The 19,000-nt window shown below is 45.0% G+C and overlaps 1 protein-coding gene and 2 non-coding genes across 3 annotated transcripts in view; 2 read left to right on the top strand and 1 right to left on the bottom strand.

Moving 5' to 3' along the window:
- The window catches only part of LOC142440179 (fatty acid hydroxylase domain-containing protein 2-like), a 50,609-nt gene that overhangs the window by 6,307 nt on the left and 25,302 nt on the right, over positions 1 to 19,000 (top strand). The window lies entirely within an intron of this gene.
- LOC142441828 (U2 spliceosomal RNA) lies at positions 63 to 253 on the top strand. The gene has a single exon (XR_012783147.1). It is a non-coding gene; the product is annotated as a U2 spliceosomal RNA (small nuclear RNA).
- Positions 7,878 to 7,998, bottom strand: LOC142441573 (small nucleolar RNA SNORA61). The gene has a single exon (XR_012782942.1). It is a non-coding gene; the product is annotated as a small nucleolar RNA SNORA61 (small nucleolar RNA).

Genomic DNA, 19,000 nt, shown 5'->3' with positions numbered 1-19,000 from the left:
CTTATCTGTACCAATATACATGCTCTGGTCTAGCTGGATTTGTAAGGTAGAACTGGGGTCATATCGCTTCTCAGCCTTTTGGCTAAGATCAAGTGTAGTATCTGTTCTTATCAGTTTAATATCTGATACGTCCTCTATCCGAGGACAATATATTAAATGGATTTTTGGAGCAGGGGGTTGGAATAGGAGCTTGCTCCGTCCACTCCACACATCGACCTGGTATTGCAGTACTTCCAGGAACGGTGCACCCAAAAAAAAGAAGAAAAAAAAAAGAACTGGGGTCATGATAGGTGGGGCGGGGCAATTGGAGGAAGCATTAAAGAACTAGAGGAATGTTATATGTTTTGTTGGTGCTATACTGCACCCTGACTGGCTTGTCTCTTCCTTGTGACCCTTCTGTGAGGTTATATCCCATTGTCTAGAGATGGGCTTTGGGTCTCCACTCTGCCCCCCTTGTTCACATCGATATGATTGTTTTGGGTCTTCTGACATCTGATACCTGATCCTGTTGACACATCATGATCACACAGGCTGGTGTGCTCCTTCCATGTGGGCTTTGTTGTTTCCTAGTTAAATGGCTGCTTGTTTCCAAACCTTTAAGACCCCAGACACTATATCTTTTGATGGCCAGGCACCATCAACTTTCTTCACCACATTTGCTTATGCACCCATATTGTCTTCAGAGATTGTGTTGGGAAGGTGAGCATCACAGAATGTCAGGTTATTAGAACAAAGTGTTCTTGTGTTGAGGAGTTCTTGATTAGGGGACCAGTGTCTGTCTGCTACCTTGATTCTTAACATATAAATACATGTACATGGATCTATGTCCCTATCATTATATATAAATAAGTTTACATATGTATGTGCCTGTATTTTTACCTCTATAAATGTCCTTTGCCTCCTAATTCTTTCCTCTATTTCCTTTTATTTTCCTCTTGTGCCGCTATCATGTTTGACCTTCATTTGGCTTTTGATAATTCTTCTCGGCTACATTGCACTTGATCAAACCCCAAGTCTGGCTGTTTCTAACTGGTTTGTGGCTAGCAGTCCAATTCCTAAACCCACTGCACCGCCAGGCCTCCTTGAGACTTTGTCGTTGTTAGGTGCCATTGAGGTGGCTCTGACTCATAGCGACACTCTACATAATGGAACAGAACACCCCTCTGCCCGATGCCATTCTCATCATTGTTGCTATGTTTGAATTGAGCCCATCCTTGTAACCACTGTGTCCATCCAGCATGTCATGGGTCTTCCTCTTTTGCGATGCTCTTCCAATTTACCAAATCCAATGTCCTTTTTCAGGAACTGGTCTTTCTTCCAGCCACAGCATTACGGTCAACTCTACTTTGAGAAGGCAGCTCTTTTTCAATCAGATTCTGAGTGTCCTCCAACCTGAGGGGCTCATCTTGTGGCACTGTTTCTGACAGTGTGCCACTGCTGTTCCTGAAGTTCTGAGGCTGACAGTGTGCCTCTGCCATTCATAAGGTTTTCAGTGACTAATTCCGCAGAAGTAGACTGTCTATTCCTTCTTTGTAGTCTATTCTTAGTCTGGAAGTTCTGATGAAAACTGTCTACCTGGGTTGACCCTGCTCATGTTTGTAATTTCAGTGACATAGGGCTTCCTTCTTTTAAGTAACTGCAGAGTGTCTCGCTATCGGATATACTGCAGCTTAGTTTACATAGTTCCCTAGTGATGGACATTTCCGTTGCTTCCAATCTCTGGTCATTAAAAAGTGTCACATCCTTGTGCATATATTATTTTGTATATGCAGGATTGCAGCTAGAAAAAAATGCAAGTGAATTGAGCATTGAATTTAGCCCTGAGCTTACTGGCAGCCAAAGCAAAAAGGAAGAAAACACACACACACAAAAGAAAAAAGATTGCTTCATTGTTTCTTCATTCCACAAGAGAGCATGTCATTTCTTCCAGGGAGAAAATCTATGCGCTAATATCTTTGTAGGAAATGATCACCTGAATCCTGTTAAGTGTGTTGCCCCTTGGGGAGCTAAATGATGACATGACGAATGTCTTCATTGGCAGTTTTGATATTCATGTTGCAGATTCTTATATATTTGATTTTTAAAATATTTAATTAAGAAGTATGTGATACTTGCTCGACTCTTGTCCTCATGCAGTGATCTCGAACACTGTGGGTGCTAGAGCGAAGTGTGGTGAAGAAACCGAATGGTGTCCAGCTGTCAGAAAGAATAGCCGCAGCTGAGACCAGCAGCTCAAGTAGAAAGGAACTGTTTTGAGAATGGCGATGGCAATAGATGTACGAATGTGCTTGACACAATGGATGGGTGGATGGATGGTGATAAGAGTTGTACAAGCCCACGATAAAATGATTTTTTTTAAAAGAATAGCATCGAGGTCTTAAAGGCGTTTCTTCAAACAAGCAGCCATCTAATGCGATGTGACAGCTAAATCCACACGGATGGAGCACACTAGCCAGCGTGAGCCCAGAATTGTAAATGGTAAAATCTAACATCAGAGGAAGGAATCCTATTGGAGCTTAAATTCTGAGCACCTAATTTGCAGAAGGCTGTGGAGGATGGTGTAAGCCTGAATCTATTTGCAGAGTCCCCACACGGATCGAGCCTCATTTAACTCCCTCAGAACTAGAGATGTACTAGTCCTGCCCTTGCCAGAATGCATCAGAAAGCAATTAACTGCGGATATAGTTAGGTTAAAATGTAACATAGTATCATTTTTTCCCCTTTCATTCATTTGTAATTTGTTTTGGTTTCAATTATCTTCCGTTTTTTCTTGAAGGGGAGTGGCGCTTGTTCTGTGTTTTACTTTGTTAGCATTTTAGGGGAGGCGGGGCAGTTTGTATGGCAGTTTCTTTGTAGGAAATCCAGGCTAGGTCATCCATCCACTGAGGCAGGAACTAGATGGGTAGTTCCTCAGGCTGACAGCAAAGGAGCTCTGGAGAAGAGGTGGGCGCTGTGCTGTGTTGCTAACCGCAAGGCCTGCAGCTGAAACCACCAGCTTTAGCAAAACAAGGCTTTCCGCTCTCGTAAAGACTGGCCACCTTGGAAACCCTGTATGGTGTCGCTGTGAGCTGGCCTTCACTCAATGGCCATCAGGTTGGTTTGGTTTGTCGGTAGGGTTCTGAGGGGTCATATTAACGGGATGAGAAAGAAGAAAACCTTCTAAAACTGATTGTGGGACTGATTGCACATCTCTTCTTACTGTATTTCAATCATTGAGTTGTATGGTACGCGACTGACAGGCCAATAAAACTGTTCATACATAACAAAAGTATGGTCTGACTAAAACACGCTGCATCTCTTGGACAAAGGAAGTGCCTGACTAAGAGTAGGGTTCAGTTCTGAGGTTGGGGTTCCTGGAGCCAGGAGCAAGCCTGAATGCTGTCCCTTAAAGCAGGGCTTTGGACCCACTCAGTCCCGTTTGATCCCTTGCTGAGAATTTCTTTGTCTACCGTCATGTACGCTGAATCAGCATCTCCAGTGTAACACGAGCCTCAGGATTCTCAGATTCCCTGGTAGCTCTTCTGTGATGATCTGTGACATCTTCTGGCACTGTTTCTGACAGTGTCCCCCCGACATTACAGTCCACAGTACAACCAGACCTTACCCAGCAGAGCTCTCAGGGTTCCTTCAGGAGCTTGAAGCCCTGATATAAAGATTACCAGAATATTCCAGAGCGGCTTGCCCTACTCTGATCCTAGCTCTGCTCCCTCTCTCTAGCCCAGGACTTTCTCTATGGTTGTGTAATGGTGGTTTATTTATTGAGACTGAGTTTCTCTGTCCAAGTACAGGGCTTACCACCACCTCAGCAGGTAGTAAGAGCTTCATGAACGTTTGTGGAAAGGAAGAACTAAAGAGAAAAGGTCCTATCTCTTTAGCTTTGCAAGGTGATAATAAGATAATAAGAAGCCTTGACAAGACATTGACTCCTAGGTGAAATTCCTGTGGTATAGCAGAGTCGTGGACGCTCAGAAAGCTAACCTCAAATTCCCTCAACTTTCAGCCCAAGCGTGGGTTCATCTTAACAGGGTGTCAGCAGACCCTTCCCATTTCCTAAAAAGCACGAGAGGCAAGCCCATGGTGCTGTGGAGGCCCCACTGGGCTACAAGCCACGTGCAGGCACTTTGTCTCCAAATATTTCCCAACTTGAGGTGATTCCGCAGACACTTTGTCCCTTGGCATCAAAACAATCCATCTAAGCCCCAATAGTGCCCACTAGCACTGCTGTCTCCCTAGTGTTTAATGATCTATGGGTTTCAGGCGTCCAGGTAGCACAAAGGCTTAGACGAGGAGGCATGCTTGTCAACACACGTGCCACATATGAGGGAGCTCTCAAATGTTGATGGAAAGGGGGAACTGATCACAATAATCAATGTGTAGCACCCACCCCACCCCGCACCCACAAAGGGGACAAACAACAGAAACATGGGTAAAGGGAGAGAGCGGACGATGTAAGATATGAAAATAACAATTTATCATTCATGAAGGTTCCACAAAGGTAGAAAGGTGGGGGAGGGAGGGAAAAAAGAAGAGCTGATACCAAGGGCTCAAGTACAAAGAAAATGCTTAGAAACTGATGATGCAACATATGCATCATAGGATATGGGTTATCCAGAGTCCTATCATTGTGTAAAGGGGTAGGTTCTCCCAGTGAGTCATTATGCCCTTGGGGATGTAGGCCAAACTCAAGGATCAGCCAACAGGAATTGCTCAGGATACCAAAGGCAAAGAACATTATCTGAAATCCTTGTAAACCAAGTTTATTAAGTAATATCTGTTCGTTCTGTGGGGCAAGGAGCCCTCCTGGTGTTATGGATTGGGCTTTGGGCTGCTAATCACACATTTGGCAATTCAAACGACCAGCCAATCCGAGGGAGAAAGAGGCTGGCTGGCTGAGCCGTCCACGTTTTTACGTCCCCATCCACATCAAGGAACTGGCCCATGTTAACCCATGAGCTGCCTCTCTGGCTGGTGCTATCCTCTGGATGAAGGGGCGCTCCAGTCCTCTGAGCCTTGGAAGGGGAGGCTACATGGCATGTGGATCCATGGGGTTTTCACTGGCTGGTTTTCAGAAGTAGTAAGCCTCTAGGGTCATTACGAGTCAGAACCAACCCAGTAGTGGAGGGTTGGTTTGGGGTGGGTCTACACGGGAGAGGAGTGTTGGCAGTAGGTTGGGGCTGAGACTTCCTGCTCCTGCAAAGCTTGCCCCTACCCCTCACGATTATGAGGTTTACTGGGGAGGTTCACAGGTCAAAGTTCAGGGGCAGAAATGTTCAGGATACAGTCCTTTAGACCGAATTGTGTCTTCTCAGCTGTGTCTTGAAGCACAGAATCATGGGAAGGACTCATGGTGACCTCATGCATCACACAACTATGCTGCCCCATCCTGGGCCATTTCCATGATCTGTTGCGGATTCAGACCCACGTGATCCACACGGTTTTCTTTGGCTGCGTTTTAGAAGTTCATCACCAGGAGGCCTCTCTTCCTAGTCCTTAGTCTGGACGTTCCCTTACAACCTGACCTGTGTGATGGGCCCAGGTGAGTCCATTTTGAGCGTGACCTTCCCATGGCTCTTGCTCACAGACCCTCTCTACCTCCTTACCACCACCCCCACCAGCACCAAAGCCTCCCATGGGTGTCACCCCCACTTCATTTAAAGTTGCCAATCAGGACAGTATAGGATGCTCTCCAAAGGAGTCACCAGGCCCCAGCCCGGAGGGTTTATATACCCGCAGCACCCTCGTGTCGGGTCTCTCCGCTCTCCCTCCACTTGGCAGATGGCGCTTCTCAGGAAAGCCTGTTTCTTGACACCCACACCCGTGCTCCGTGCTCCGGATGCTCTTTTCCACCACTGTCCAGCAGCCTAGCTACACGGAAGCCTGCCCTGACTTCTGGGGCGGTGTTGGGGGGGGGGGCGGGGGAGAAGGAGCCACACTGGGAATCCATTCCCTAGAGACTGAAACCCATTTCCTGCCCCCTGGTGGGACTTCAAACATTCAAGTGCCTTCTCTTTAGTCAGGTGCTGGCTCCCTGACTGGCCATCAAAGGTCCCAGTGTTTCTCTGGGATGGTTTTTCCGCCCCTTTGTGACTAGTTCACAGTGGGGTGAGGTTTACTTTGCTTACTGCTTTCCTCCATGACCTCACTCCCCCTCCGACACTCGAAGGCACTTCATAGATCTCCACAACCTCATCCTCTCTCTAGTGAAGTGATCTCCAAGAAAGGCGGGTCTGGGCTGGCAGGCAGCCATCTAGAATCAGACAGACAGAAAGAAAGCCAACTACCGTCACCCAAGAAGGGACAAAATATCAGCACGGAAAATGAATAGCTCAAATCACAGCTTGAAAGCTGGGTCCGATGTAGGCTCTGCCACGTATCACCGTCAGGACCCGGTCTCACTCTGCTAGGTGCCCTTCTGCCTTGTCGCGCATTCAAGGTTCTAGATTACTTGTAGCTTCCTCCTATGGGGCAATTATCTGGTCAGTGATAGGTTATCTCGACGGAATCTCAGAAGCGGGTGTTATCATCCAGCCGCTCCTACCCATAGCCATGCACAGCAGAACAAAGCACTGTGTGGTCCTGTGCCTGGAATGGATAATGTCTGCCCTTTTGGGATGGGTCATCTAAGTCTCCAGATGTCCTTGGTAGAATGGGTCAGGTGGAGTGGGGTGGAGATGAGTCATCCACACATGACCGGTGGAATGGATCAGGTGAGATCATTCAGGAGAGGTCATTCAGACTTCATAGGTCATCCAGGCCCTTAGCTACCCCTGACAGTAAATACCACAAGATCAGCAGTTCAAATCCAACTACTCAGGAGACAGATGAGGCTTTCTACTCCCATAAAGGGTGACTATCTCAGAAACCCACAGAAGCAATTCTATCTGCCCTGTCCTAGAGGGTAGCTTGGAGTCAGAATTGACACAGCAGCGTCAGTGAGTTGTCCCTTCAGCCAGATGATGCCACCCTTCAAGAGGATTAGCAAATGGGTGAACGGGTGCCAGCTTCGTGGTGTTGGCGAGGCTCTAGAAGACTTAAGTGTTATTGTTCAGGGTGTAAAGTGGTGCATCCGCTTTGGAAAAGAGGTTGGTAGCTTTTCAGAAGGGAAAATATAGCATTACTATATGACACATTTATCAAAGCTCACATTCTGAGCATCCTGATTTGCAAAAGGCGGTGGGTGGCAGTGACAGCCCCACATCCACTTGCAGACTCCCAGCTTTCTATCATGAACCAGGATATGGGTCATCTTGCTGTCGGGCGGAATACCTTGGGGAGTGGATTGCCTCCCCCCCCACCCCCTCTGGCCAGCCCAGGGAGGGGCCGTCTCTCATAGGGGCTTGCCTTGATAGAGGCTTCCATACCGGGGGTCTCATAGTCATGAGTCACCCCCTATCAGCCTTTCACTGACTGCCTTTGTCTGAAGCTCGTCTAGCTAACAATGTGCGTGTCTCAACCATGGCCCCGTTCCTGCTGCTGTAACCCCACCTGTCGCTGGGATGTATTGATCTGCCACCAAGAATGAACTTGTGACAGGCCCTTTGGTTCCAGGCCTCTTTATCTAGGGTCCCAACTGTGACTCCTCAGATGCCATTTGACTTTGTGCTAAGACGCCTCAGCCGGATGCTTAAGTGTCTTTGCTCTTAGCTCTTCGCTGACTGTTCTCCTCAGACTATATTTGAGATTCGGGTCTCTTTTGAGCCCTAATGCAGTTACTACTAAAATACTTTATTTTATTATTTTTTAATTTTTTAAAACTTTATTTTATTTTAACAACTCATTTTATGGGGAGCTCATACAGTTCTTATACCAATCCATATACATCAATTGTATCACACATATTTGTATATATGTTTCATCATCATTTCTCCCCCCCACCCCCATGTTTGAAATGAACTTGTAAGTTATTAAAGACTCCAAGTCCACTTCAGTTTTACTTTCCCTTCTTTTTCAGCCACTCAGACCAATATTTAGATCTGAGGGACAAGGAATCCGAAGGGTTTCATCATCATTTCTAAAACATTTTCTTTCTACTTGAGCCCTTGGTATCAGCTCCTCTTTTTCCCCTCCCTCCTCCCTAAAATACTTTAAATAGGTACCTTGTTTTGTATGTGATGCATACCTCATTTTTCCCTTTTAATGAGAAAATATAATTTCAAGGTCTCCTCAGCTCACTAGGAGATCATGTGAACTTTTGGATTTTTTCTATCTCATTAAAAAAAAATTACTGCCCTTGATTCTGACTCAAAGAGACCCCTGTGGCAGTGGTTCTCAACCTTCCTCATGCTGTGACCCTTTAACACAGTTCCTCATGTTGTGGTGACCCCCCCCCCAACCCTAGCATTATTTTTGTTGCTACTTCATAACTGCAATTTTGCTACTATTATGAATTGGGCGACCCTTGTGAAAGGGTCATTCGACCCCCAAAGGGGTGGAGACCCACAGGTTGAGAACCGCTGCCCTATGGGCTTCTGAGACTGACCCTTCGCAGGAGTACAAACCCGTACACTATCACGCCTCTTTTTGGGCCATCCAGGGGGAGAGAAATGGTATCTTAGTATTGTTTTCAGATTGCTCTTTTTAAAAATTCTTTTACTGTGAATTGACCAAAGGTTTAAGTGTAAGTTGGTTTTACCTCCAACAATTCCCTTGGTGAGCCTATAGAGACAGCAAGTAGATAAGCACTCCCGAGGGACCCGGGGCAGGGTCATAAAGGGCAGCTGCTATCAAGGAGTTCAAGAAGGAAGAGATTGTGCTCTGGTCGCAATCATATACCGCTTGATGTGGTTGAACTATGGAATGATATGATGTCTGTATTAGCTCCCAATAAAATGGTTTTGAAAAAAATATTGCTTTGGGGCATTGTTTGCTATACCCACAATGCAACAGCAGTGCTCCTACCTCCTTCCTCTGCTCTCCGTGTTCATTTGTCCCTCTGCGTGTTCTATCTAATTCCTGCCTTTTGAAGCTTATTCTGGGGCACAAGCTGCCCTTTTGATTGTTTCAAGGACAGCGTGCGTCCCTGCTGTTGCTGGAGACCCTCTGTTGTTGTTCTCAGGTTGGTTCTGACTCACAGCGGCCCTGTGCACCACAGAAGGAAACACTACCCAGGCCTGCTCCAGCCTCACAATGTTGCTGCAGCCCATTGTTGCAGCCACTGTGGTCCTCAGTGGCTGACCTTTCAGAAGCGGTTCACCTCTTCCTTCTTCCTAGTCTGTCTAAGTCTGGAAGCTCCATTGAAGACTATCCACCTTGACTGCTGGTATTTGAAATGGTGGGACACACAGCACATAGGCCAGCACAGTGTGACGTACTGACTGATGACCCTGTACATGCACCCGTAGGTCTGTCTATTCTTCAGCTGAAAGCTGAGCCCTAGTGCAGAGTTCTTTTCTAGCCCTGAAGAGTGACTAAGGGCCATAATCTTAGAGGTTCTGCAAGTCGCCACCCATCTAATAAGCCTAGCCATTTTTAATTTTTATAACTTAGGTGAAGGTTTCCATTTCAGATCATTAACTTTGTACTTCATGGTCCAAAACTGCTATTCAATTCTCTCATGAGCTCACCTCTTCCCTGCTCCTTGATGTCCCTTCCTTTGGTAGGTTACCATCTTTTAGTTCATCGAAGTCAATACCCATTAACCATCTAGCCCATAGGTTCCCAAACTAATTTGGTCTCTTACCCCCTTTCAGGAAAATTATTCGGCACCTCCTGGAAATGAAGAAACTTTAATACTGTAGGCCATAAACTAGGATAAAGTATAGGTATCTGCTTTATGCCATCTGTTTGGATTGTTCCAGCACCTGCCAGGCAGAAGTATTGTCCACTTTGGAAAACACAAGTGTAGCTCATTGTGTCCTCCCCCCTTGGCAAGCTCCAAAGTCTATTCCTCCTGTTGTTGTTTTTGTTTGTTTAGGGTTATTTTTTAATGATATTGAGGGTTTAAATTTTTTTTAATGATTTTTTAGTTTTGTTCCACATTTTTCTCCCAGTTTATCTAGACCTTCTGTTGTGATCCCTTTCGGAGCAGACAGCAGTGGTAGCCGGGTACCATCTAGTTCTTCTGTTCCCATGGTGGTGGAGACTGAGCTTTGAATGGTCTGTTTTTCTTTTTTTACTAAATGATTCTCTGAAGCTTTCATTTTCTTCTCTCTTCTTTGCTCCCAATAGAGTGAGAACAATAATAGCATCCTAGATAGCCATCCTCAAGCTTTAAGATCCCTGTTGCTACTTACAAAAGTAGAATGTACAATATTGTCATTGTGAACTATGTTAGGTCAATTTACCTTGAGGTCCAGCAACTATGGATAAGCATTCAATTATATGGATCATAACAAACTATATCTAACATTGCATAACATGGGAAATCCAAGACACATAACTACGTTCATTCTGAACCTGGTCATAGACCAAGAAGTTCCAGGAGAACGAGGTCATACTGTACGGCTTACACCAGGAAAGGAGTCTTCCAAGGTTGTATCCTTTCACCATATTTATTTATTTATTTATTTTAAATTCATTTTATTGGGGGCTCATACAATTCTTATCACAATCCACACATACACCATGCATTGTGTCAAGCACATATGTACATTTGCTGCCATCATCATTCTCACCATACTTATTCAATCTGGATGCCGATCAAGAAACATGTGAGAAGCTGGACTGTAGAAAGAAGAACGCAGCACTAGGACTGGAGGACGGCTTATGAAAAGTCTGTGATGTGCAGATTACGTGACCTTGCGTGCTGAACGTGAGGAGGACTTGAAGCATTTGGGGATGAAAATGAAAAGCTGCAACCTGTAGTATAGATGACAACTCAATGAAAAAAATATGTATTTTTCACAACTGGACCAATAGACAACATCATGATAAACAAAGAAAAGGTTGAAGTTGTCTGGGATTTAATTTTACTTGATTCAGCGATCAATGTTCATTCATGGAAGTAGCACCAAGGAAATCAAAAGCTCTATTGATTGCATTGGGTAAGCCGACTGCACAAGACCTTTTTTTAAAATGTTTAAGAGCAGAGATATCACTTTAAGGAATTAATCTGCAAGTCTGGCCCAAGCCATTGTCTTTTCCGTGGCCCCCTTTGCATGCAAAAGCTGGACGCTGGCCAAAGAAGACTGAAGAAGGATGATGCATTTGAACGATGCTGTTGGTCAACATGCTGGAAGCACCAGGGACTAGAGAAGAGCAAACCTTCTGTCTTGGAGGCAGTCTGGCCAGCGCGCTCCTTAGGAGGAAGGATGGGGTAACTTCACCTGATGCACTTTGGACTTGTTATCAGGACGGACCAATCCTTTGAAAAAGACACCCTGCTTTGGAAAGTGGAGGGTCGGTGAAAAAAGGGGAGGCCCTCAATACGATGAATCAGTTTGTTCAAATGTAACAACTGTGGGGATGGCAGGGCAGTGTTTTGTTCTGTTAACCCTGTGTTGTTTGTCAGGGTTTTTCTGTGAGTCAGAACCAACAGAGGTTGCTGAACAGCATTAGCTAGTTAATTATTTTCCCTCCCCTCCCATCCTTGGTAACCATCAAATACTTTGCCCCTACTGTGTATAACTGTTTCCCTGCCTGTTTATAATAGTGGACTAATACCAGGGCAGTTTACAAAAGTTCATGGGAAAACTCCCTTAATTGATGTATGCATATGTATGGATTGTGATAAGAGTTGCATGAGTCCCTAATCAAATGTTAAAAAGAAAGAAAAACTCCCTTAACTTGTCACTTTATTTTTCCACGAACTTTTTGAAGCCCCCTTCACAGTTCCCTTTGTATGAAGAAATCGAGCGTCTGCTGAGTTCACAGGGCATATTGTAAAAATGGTGTGCGTGGGCGGTGTCGGGTCTTCTCTCACTTCAGGAGGGCAAGAAAGAATGATGATCAGCAGGGAAACCAGTTCAAATACTTTGCTCTGCTCCTGGCCCTCTTTCCTGATGGCTGTGCGCTCCTGCTTTCACCTCGGGGATGGGTTGTTTACAGTCTCTTGGGATGGCAAAATAAGCTAATCTCCTCATTAAAGTTCCAAACAAAAACCAAACTCACAGCCATCAAGTTGGTTCCGACTCATAGCGACCCTTTAGGACAGAGTAGAACTGTACTTATGGGTTTCCGAGAATGAATTTTTACAGGAGCAAAGCTTCGTCTTTCTCCCAAGGAAGCAATTGGTGGTTTTGAACTGCTGGGTTTGCAGCCCAAAGCCTAACCACTACGGCACCAGGCTTCCGGCTTAGGGGTCCATACACTATTGTCACATGGTGTCATCCCACAAGCATGCATGTACCTCATTTACCTATTAGTGAGGCACCCAATCCTCTTGTTGCGCCACAAGCACCTCATTCACATAGTCCCCACCACTGTAGTCATTTGATGGAACTGCAAAGACTTTGGCTAGAAGAAGAGCCACAGTAAGCAATTCACAGTACCTTATGCATTATGTTGATTTCCTTTTACCGTATAACACATTCCTGTCTGAGGAAAACTGGTGGCGTAGTAGTTACTAGTTGGGTTGCCAGCTCCAAGGTCAGCAGTTCAATGTCACCACCTGTTCCAAGGGCGAGAGATGGGGATTTCTACTTCAGGGAAGAGTTACAGTCTCGAAAACTCTCAAGGGCAGCTGGCTCTACCTTGTCCTCTAGGGGTGCTATGGCAGAGAGAGAGAGAGAGAGAGAGAGAGAGAGAGAGAGAGCGAGAGAGAGAATAGTTCTTCTCTATGTATTTAGGTAATTTCTAGAGTTTCTAAGATATGACGGGGCTTTAAAAAGTTTGTGGGGAAAGTACATTATTTTTTCAATTAAAATTGCTCATGAATGTTTTGAAAAGCTCTCCGATTACATATATCAGCCTATTCAGGTGTTATCAACACACTTTTCAGTATTAAAGCTTTAAAATAAAATAGGTTACAGGATACCAAGCAAAATCAAGCTAGCCAGTAACTCGGGGAGTGTGGGTGCCCGGGTGTCCTCCCACAAGATACCTACCACTGTTCTAGGCAGTCACCTTGCCAGGAAGTCACAGAACCCATTCATAGATGGAGAAACATTTGATGTTGGTGATAAATTAATAGGAAGACCAAAGCTGTGACATCGAAGAAAAGACTAAGGAAGGCCAGGTTGTAAAAGGTCATTCAGAAGCAACTGCGGAACGGCATTGCAAAGAGAATTACAGAAGTCACAGGAATTTGTGCTAAAGATAGACGCCATCAGGGAAAAAAATAGCAATTGACTCCTTGAGATTAAGGGTAAAAGGCTATACTGTCGTAGGTTAGAGTGCAAACTGCAGAAATGACCAATCAAAGCCCTTCTCAGGTGTGGTCAGGCCTGTGGGTGCCCCATTAAGAGTGTGAAGCTGGGCCGACAGGTTCCTGCCTCAGTGGACAGATGCCAGCAGCGGCTTGCAACACTAGATGTTCAAGCTCACAGGGGACATAATTAGCAGCCCTAGAACCTCAACAGCACCGGACACTCAACAAGACCTGCTGCTTTGAAAAAACGACAGATGGTTCCCCCGCCTCCCACCCAGGGAGGTAGTGTAAGATATGAAAGCAATCATAATTGATAATTTCTCAAGGGGTCACGAGCTTGGGAGGAAAGAGGGAGGGGGTAAAAAAGAGCTGATACCAAAGTGTCAAATAGAAAATAAATGTTTAGAAAATAATAATGGCAACATATGTACAAATATGCTCGATACAATGTATGTGTGGAATGTTATAAGAGGTGTAAGAGCCCTGAATAAAATGATTTAAAAATAAATAAATAAGAAAACTAAGCTGCCCCTCCCTGGGTTGGCCCTGACTCAAAACTGAGACTCAAACTCAGGGCCATAGAGTTGATGTCAACTCAGAGCAACCTGATAGGACAGGAGAAAACAAGTAAATAAGTAGATAATAAAAGAATAAAATAAATAAAATGGCAGGTGGTGCTGGCCTTGCCCTCCGTACAGGGTCACCATAGGCTCACTGTGCTGTGTTAGAACAAGTGTCGCTTTCAAAGAACAGAACGAAATCCCAGAGACTGGGCGTTTTCTCCACGTTTTGAAGACGTCTTACTGTGAATTGAGTGATTGCTTACAGAGGTCACCCAGTTGACGCTCATCAGGCCGTACGCTTTGTTTCGTGTCCTCGGTTGCTGTCTCCGCAACGTGACATCCCTGCCTCCACTTCCTCTGGGGCCCCCAGGTCCCCTGCTCTTCTTTCCCACCTTCCCTGGGAACTTTGCCCTTGGGGAAAGGCTGCCGGTTTACCACAAAGCAAAGAATGCGAGCAGCTGACTATTCTAAAATGTGCATAGCTCCCTGGAGCCCTCCAGCCCCTTAGCGGCCAGCAGATGACTGAAAACGGAGGCCTCCGCATGAGTTCCCTGCCGGACCAGAGGGCTCACGAAGGGCCACTAGTGTCTGGGTGACCAGTCAGCCGGGCTTCTTGTTGTCTTTCATTTTATGATCCAGGAGCGGCAAAGGTGATCTTTGTTCAGAGTAGGCAGTGGTGACGCCAGATGTCACCTGGTTCTTCTGGTCTTGGGATTGTGGAGGCGATGCTTCACAAGGCCCATTGGACTAATTGCTTCTATGCATCTTTCCGTGCTCTTCCGGCCTCTCAAAGGGAAGAGTTCAATCGTTGCCTCGTGATGGCCACTCTCAAGCTTTAAGACCCCAGTGCCAATGACAGGAGGACACAGAACCTGTCTTTGTGGACGGCAATACCTGTGCACGATTCCACTAACCTTGCTAGCCCCCAAGATGATGAGGTTGAGCCCTTGGTCCAGTTAGAGACTTGCTCATCTTCGTAATCAAGCAGAATGTAAAGAATGCTGCTACTGTTACTCCTCTTGCTTCTGAAATAGTCTTTGTGTATCTGTATTGCCCTTCAGTCACCCTGGAAACACTGTCCAGGCCAGACAGCATATTTGTCTACAATGCCGCCCTCTAGCTTGCTGTACTTCCCAAATACAGTTGGAAGTCTCTGGAAGGTTTTTACTTTACCCTATTTTATAGTTCTGAATCCCTCTGTCATCAAGTTAACTCTGACTCATCATGACCGAATAGAACAGAGTTGACAGGCAGCTTTCAAAGCCTATACATTTTTATAAAGAGGATACTGTGTATCCCCCAAAAATAATATTAAGGAAACCAGGAAGCTCTTCATAGCATGGATGGACTTCACACATTCCACTGTGTGAACTTAATCACAAAAGCACACATATTGTAGGAATAGTTGTTATTAGGTGCCGAGTTGGTTCCACGACCCACAGCTGCCTGTGCACAACAGAAGAAAACAATGCACGGTCCTGTGCCACTGTCACAATTGTTAGTTACTAGGCCCGAGCCCATCTTTGCAGCCACTCTGTCAGTCCATCACTTTATCAAACATGCCATCCTCCTCCAGGGACTGGCCTCTCCTGACGATACGTCCAAAGTCTGTAAGACAAACTCTTGTCATCCTTGCTTCTAAGGAGTACTCTGGCCTTACTTCTTCCAAAGTAGATTGTTGGGTTTTCCTTTTAGCAATCCATGACCATTTCAATATCCTTCTCCAGAATCACAATTCCAATACAGATTCTAATTCTTCTTTCTTCCTTATTCAGTGATGCAATGGAGAAGACCAGGGTTTGGGTCAGGTGCACTTTAATCCTCAAAGTAGTGCCCTGGCTCTTCAATATTCTAAAGAGGTCTTGTGCAGCAGATTTACCTATGCAATACGTCTTTTGTTTGTATTGAAAAATTTTATATTTAGCATTAACCAGCTGGATTCAGTTTATATTCCAATTCTGTTGGCAACATCTAATGCGCTATAGTCAGGAGCCAGTTGAACATATGCCTTCTTCTCACCATCAGACCTGGTCAAGATGTTGCCCTTGGCTATGTCAGGTCACGGAGCTTCTTCACAGCCTGTTTGATCTGGTGTTTCTTGGCCTGGACATTCACAATGCACACGAGTGTGTTGTTTCTCTTCCATCCTCTTCACGGTGGACTCCATGGTCAGGGGGAACTGGATCATGGTGTAGGCCTAGACTGTTTCTCCTGGGGGTGTTCTTTGAAGGGTATTTGGGCTATTTTCTTAGCCTTGAGGTCCTGGGCAGAGAGAAGAGGGGTGAGTTACAGCCCTTCTTTGTTGTTGGCTGTGGAGACCTTTCAGCGCAGCCTTTTTGGCCTTGAATGCCTTTGCTTTGGCAGGGGCAGGGGCTTCCTTCTTGGACTTCGGCACCATCTTCTTAAAAAGAGCAATCATGTTTTGATTCTTGACTGCTGCTTCCATGAGCATGGATTGGGGATCCAACAAGATCAAATCCTGACAACCTCAACCTTCTCTTCACCTGTTGTTCTGGTTGCAAGGGTTTGAGTCTTCTTGACATTGAGTTGTCATCCATACTGGAGGCTGCAGTCCTTGCTCCTCTTCAGAAAGTACTTTAAGTTCTCCTCACTTTCTGCAGCCAAGGTTCTGTCATCTACAGATGACAGGTTGTTAATAAGCCTCCTGCAATCTCGAGGCCACATTCTTCTTCAGATGAGCCAGCTTCTTGATTATTTGTTCAGCATACAGACTGAATAAGTATGGTAAGAGGTCACACTCGTGAAGCACACCTTTCCTGAGTTTAAACCATGCACTATTCCCTGTTCTCTTCTCACATCTGCCTTTTGATCTGTGTACAAGTCCCTCATGAGCACAATGGCATGTTCTGAGATTCCCATTCTTCTTCAAGACTGTCCATAGTTTGTGATGGTCCACACAGTCATATGCCTTCACATAGTCAATAAAAGACAAGTAAACATCTTTCTGGTCTTCTCTGCTTTAAGCCAAGATCCATCTGACATCAGTAGTGATATCACATGTTTCTTGTATGAGACCTGTTATAAAGGGGGGGGAAAGCCAAGACAAAGGATTTCATATAAAAGGAAACAGACTTTGATGATTGTCAAGTGGGAGAGGGCAAGAGAAGGAAGAGAAAGCAGTAAGGCTAGAGGGTTGACGGGTGTTGGTTTGGGTGAAGGGGCAGATAGTATTCCACAAGAGAGAAATTGGGAGGTGGGGGAGAATGCAGACAGGCAAATTATTGGGGGCGTTAAATACTTCAAATTGCTGAATACAAAATTGATCTGAAATGTAAATCTCAGCTTAATTCACAATTTTTAAAATGCTTAATATTAATAAATAAAGGCAGATGGCCCCATCTTTCTCCGGAGGTGTGTCTGGGGAGTTTGAACAGCCAACCTTTTGATTAGCATCCACCTGCTTAACTGCCGTGTCACCAGGGCTCCTACAATTCTACATATGTAAATGTGTGAGGCATGTTTTTGTAGATGTCTGACACATCTGGCATTTACTTTTGCATATGAAATATCTTCCACCAAAGCTAAATTATAAACAAGCAAACAAAAAACCAAAACAAACTACTTTCTTTTGTTTTTTTCATTGAAACATTGGCTTTACTCTGGAACTGTGGAGGGTATCCCATAATATTTCTGATGTAAGCTTGTAATATATAAAACTGTTATTAAAAACATTTAGTAAAATATGGATATACACGGCAATGAGAAAAATGGAATTTAGATAACAGGGAATTTCTTATTGTATATTTCAACAACACGCGAATAACATCTCATTCATTTTCATCCGATTATACAGTATCTTTATGGCACAGATATTTTTAATAAGCTCCTGTATCATTGACATCATAATATTATCGATACAATCATGTTTAAGTATTACGAATTTGAGACATTTACTTAGTATTCTGAAATGTCATTCTGACACAAAATACAACATAAACACACTGTAGCTTTAGGTGCATATATTAATTTTTTTTCTTTCTTTTTTTTAAAATTTGTTTTTATTTTATTATTTACAAACCCTTGTGTCGAGGGATGACTTTCAATAGATCGCAGCGAGGGAGCTGCTCTGATTCGTGAGAAACCCCGACCCAGAAGCAGGTCGTCTACGAATGGTTTAGCACCAGGCTCCCCACGAATGTGCGGTGCGTGACAGGCGAGGGGGCGGCCGCCTTTCCGACTGCGCCCCGTTTCCCAGGACGAGGGGCACTCCAACCGGAGCATATATTAATTTTTATGAAAGAAAATACAGTACAGTATTCAGCACAGTATCATTGAACGTTTACATTATGCATACTGTAACCAAAACTACTTTCTAATAATTAACTTTTTTAAAATTAATAAATCTTTTTATTGGGGCTCATAAAGCTCTTATCACAAACCGTACATACATCAATTGAGAAAAGGTAATAACTAAGTATTTTTAGATTTCTTGGGTGGGAAATACCACGGTTCTTGGCTTCGCTGGAGAAAAAATTCACACCGAAGCCTGGTTTGTGATCCAAGTGGGTTTTTATAAAGGACAGAAGTTTCCGGCCCTACATTCAGTCACTGAACACAGGCACCCTCGGGGACTGCTCACCCACACGTGGTGGCCTGAGACCAGAGAGAGAACCGCAGCCACAGCCCAGGGAGCAGCTGGAAAAGAGGGTGCTGGTCTCCAGGGAGGCGTGGTCAACAGTACTGGTTGACCCCATTGGCTGAATTAAGCCGACCTGGCCTTGTTGGACCACCCAGGTGTACCACCCACCTGGCTCAAGGACCTGAATTGGTGCATGCCCTTTAGCTTTTATTGGCTTCCAACTTCCTGTAAGGGGGCGGGGCTTGGCATGTTAAAGACCCACCCCTGGTTCATATTTCTAGCTACCTAACAGTATTACATGCCCTACTTAAAGGCTCTTCGTTTTTTAATTTTTAGTAATATCTTAGAGCCTAGATTTGAAGTACATGGTTTGTGCAAGGTGGTCGTGCCAGTGAGACCCCCAACTCCATTTTGAGACTCGACATAAATTCATGCTCCATGAGTTCATTCTAACCATTAGCTAGCAACATAAACTGCCTTACCCTCAGACATAGTGTTTGAAAGTGGACTACTGAGACTCCCCCAGCCAGCCCAGCGTCACCCTCAGGGATTTGCCTGGGCGCATCCTTACTGGAAATTGGGGTACCGGAG

The sequence above is a fragment of the Tenrec ecaudatus genome, chromosome 2 (assembly GCF_050624435.1).
Source record: "Tenrec ecaudatus isolate mTenEca1 chromosome 2, mTenEca1.hap1, whole genome shotgun sequence".
Classification (NCBI taxonomy): domain Eukaryota; kingdom Metazoa; phylum Chordata; class Mammalia; order Afrosoricida; family Tenrecidae; genus Tenrec; species Tenrec ecaudatus.
Note: the sequence above shows the minus strand (reverse complement) of the source record. Positions and strands in the feature narration are given on the sequence as shown.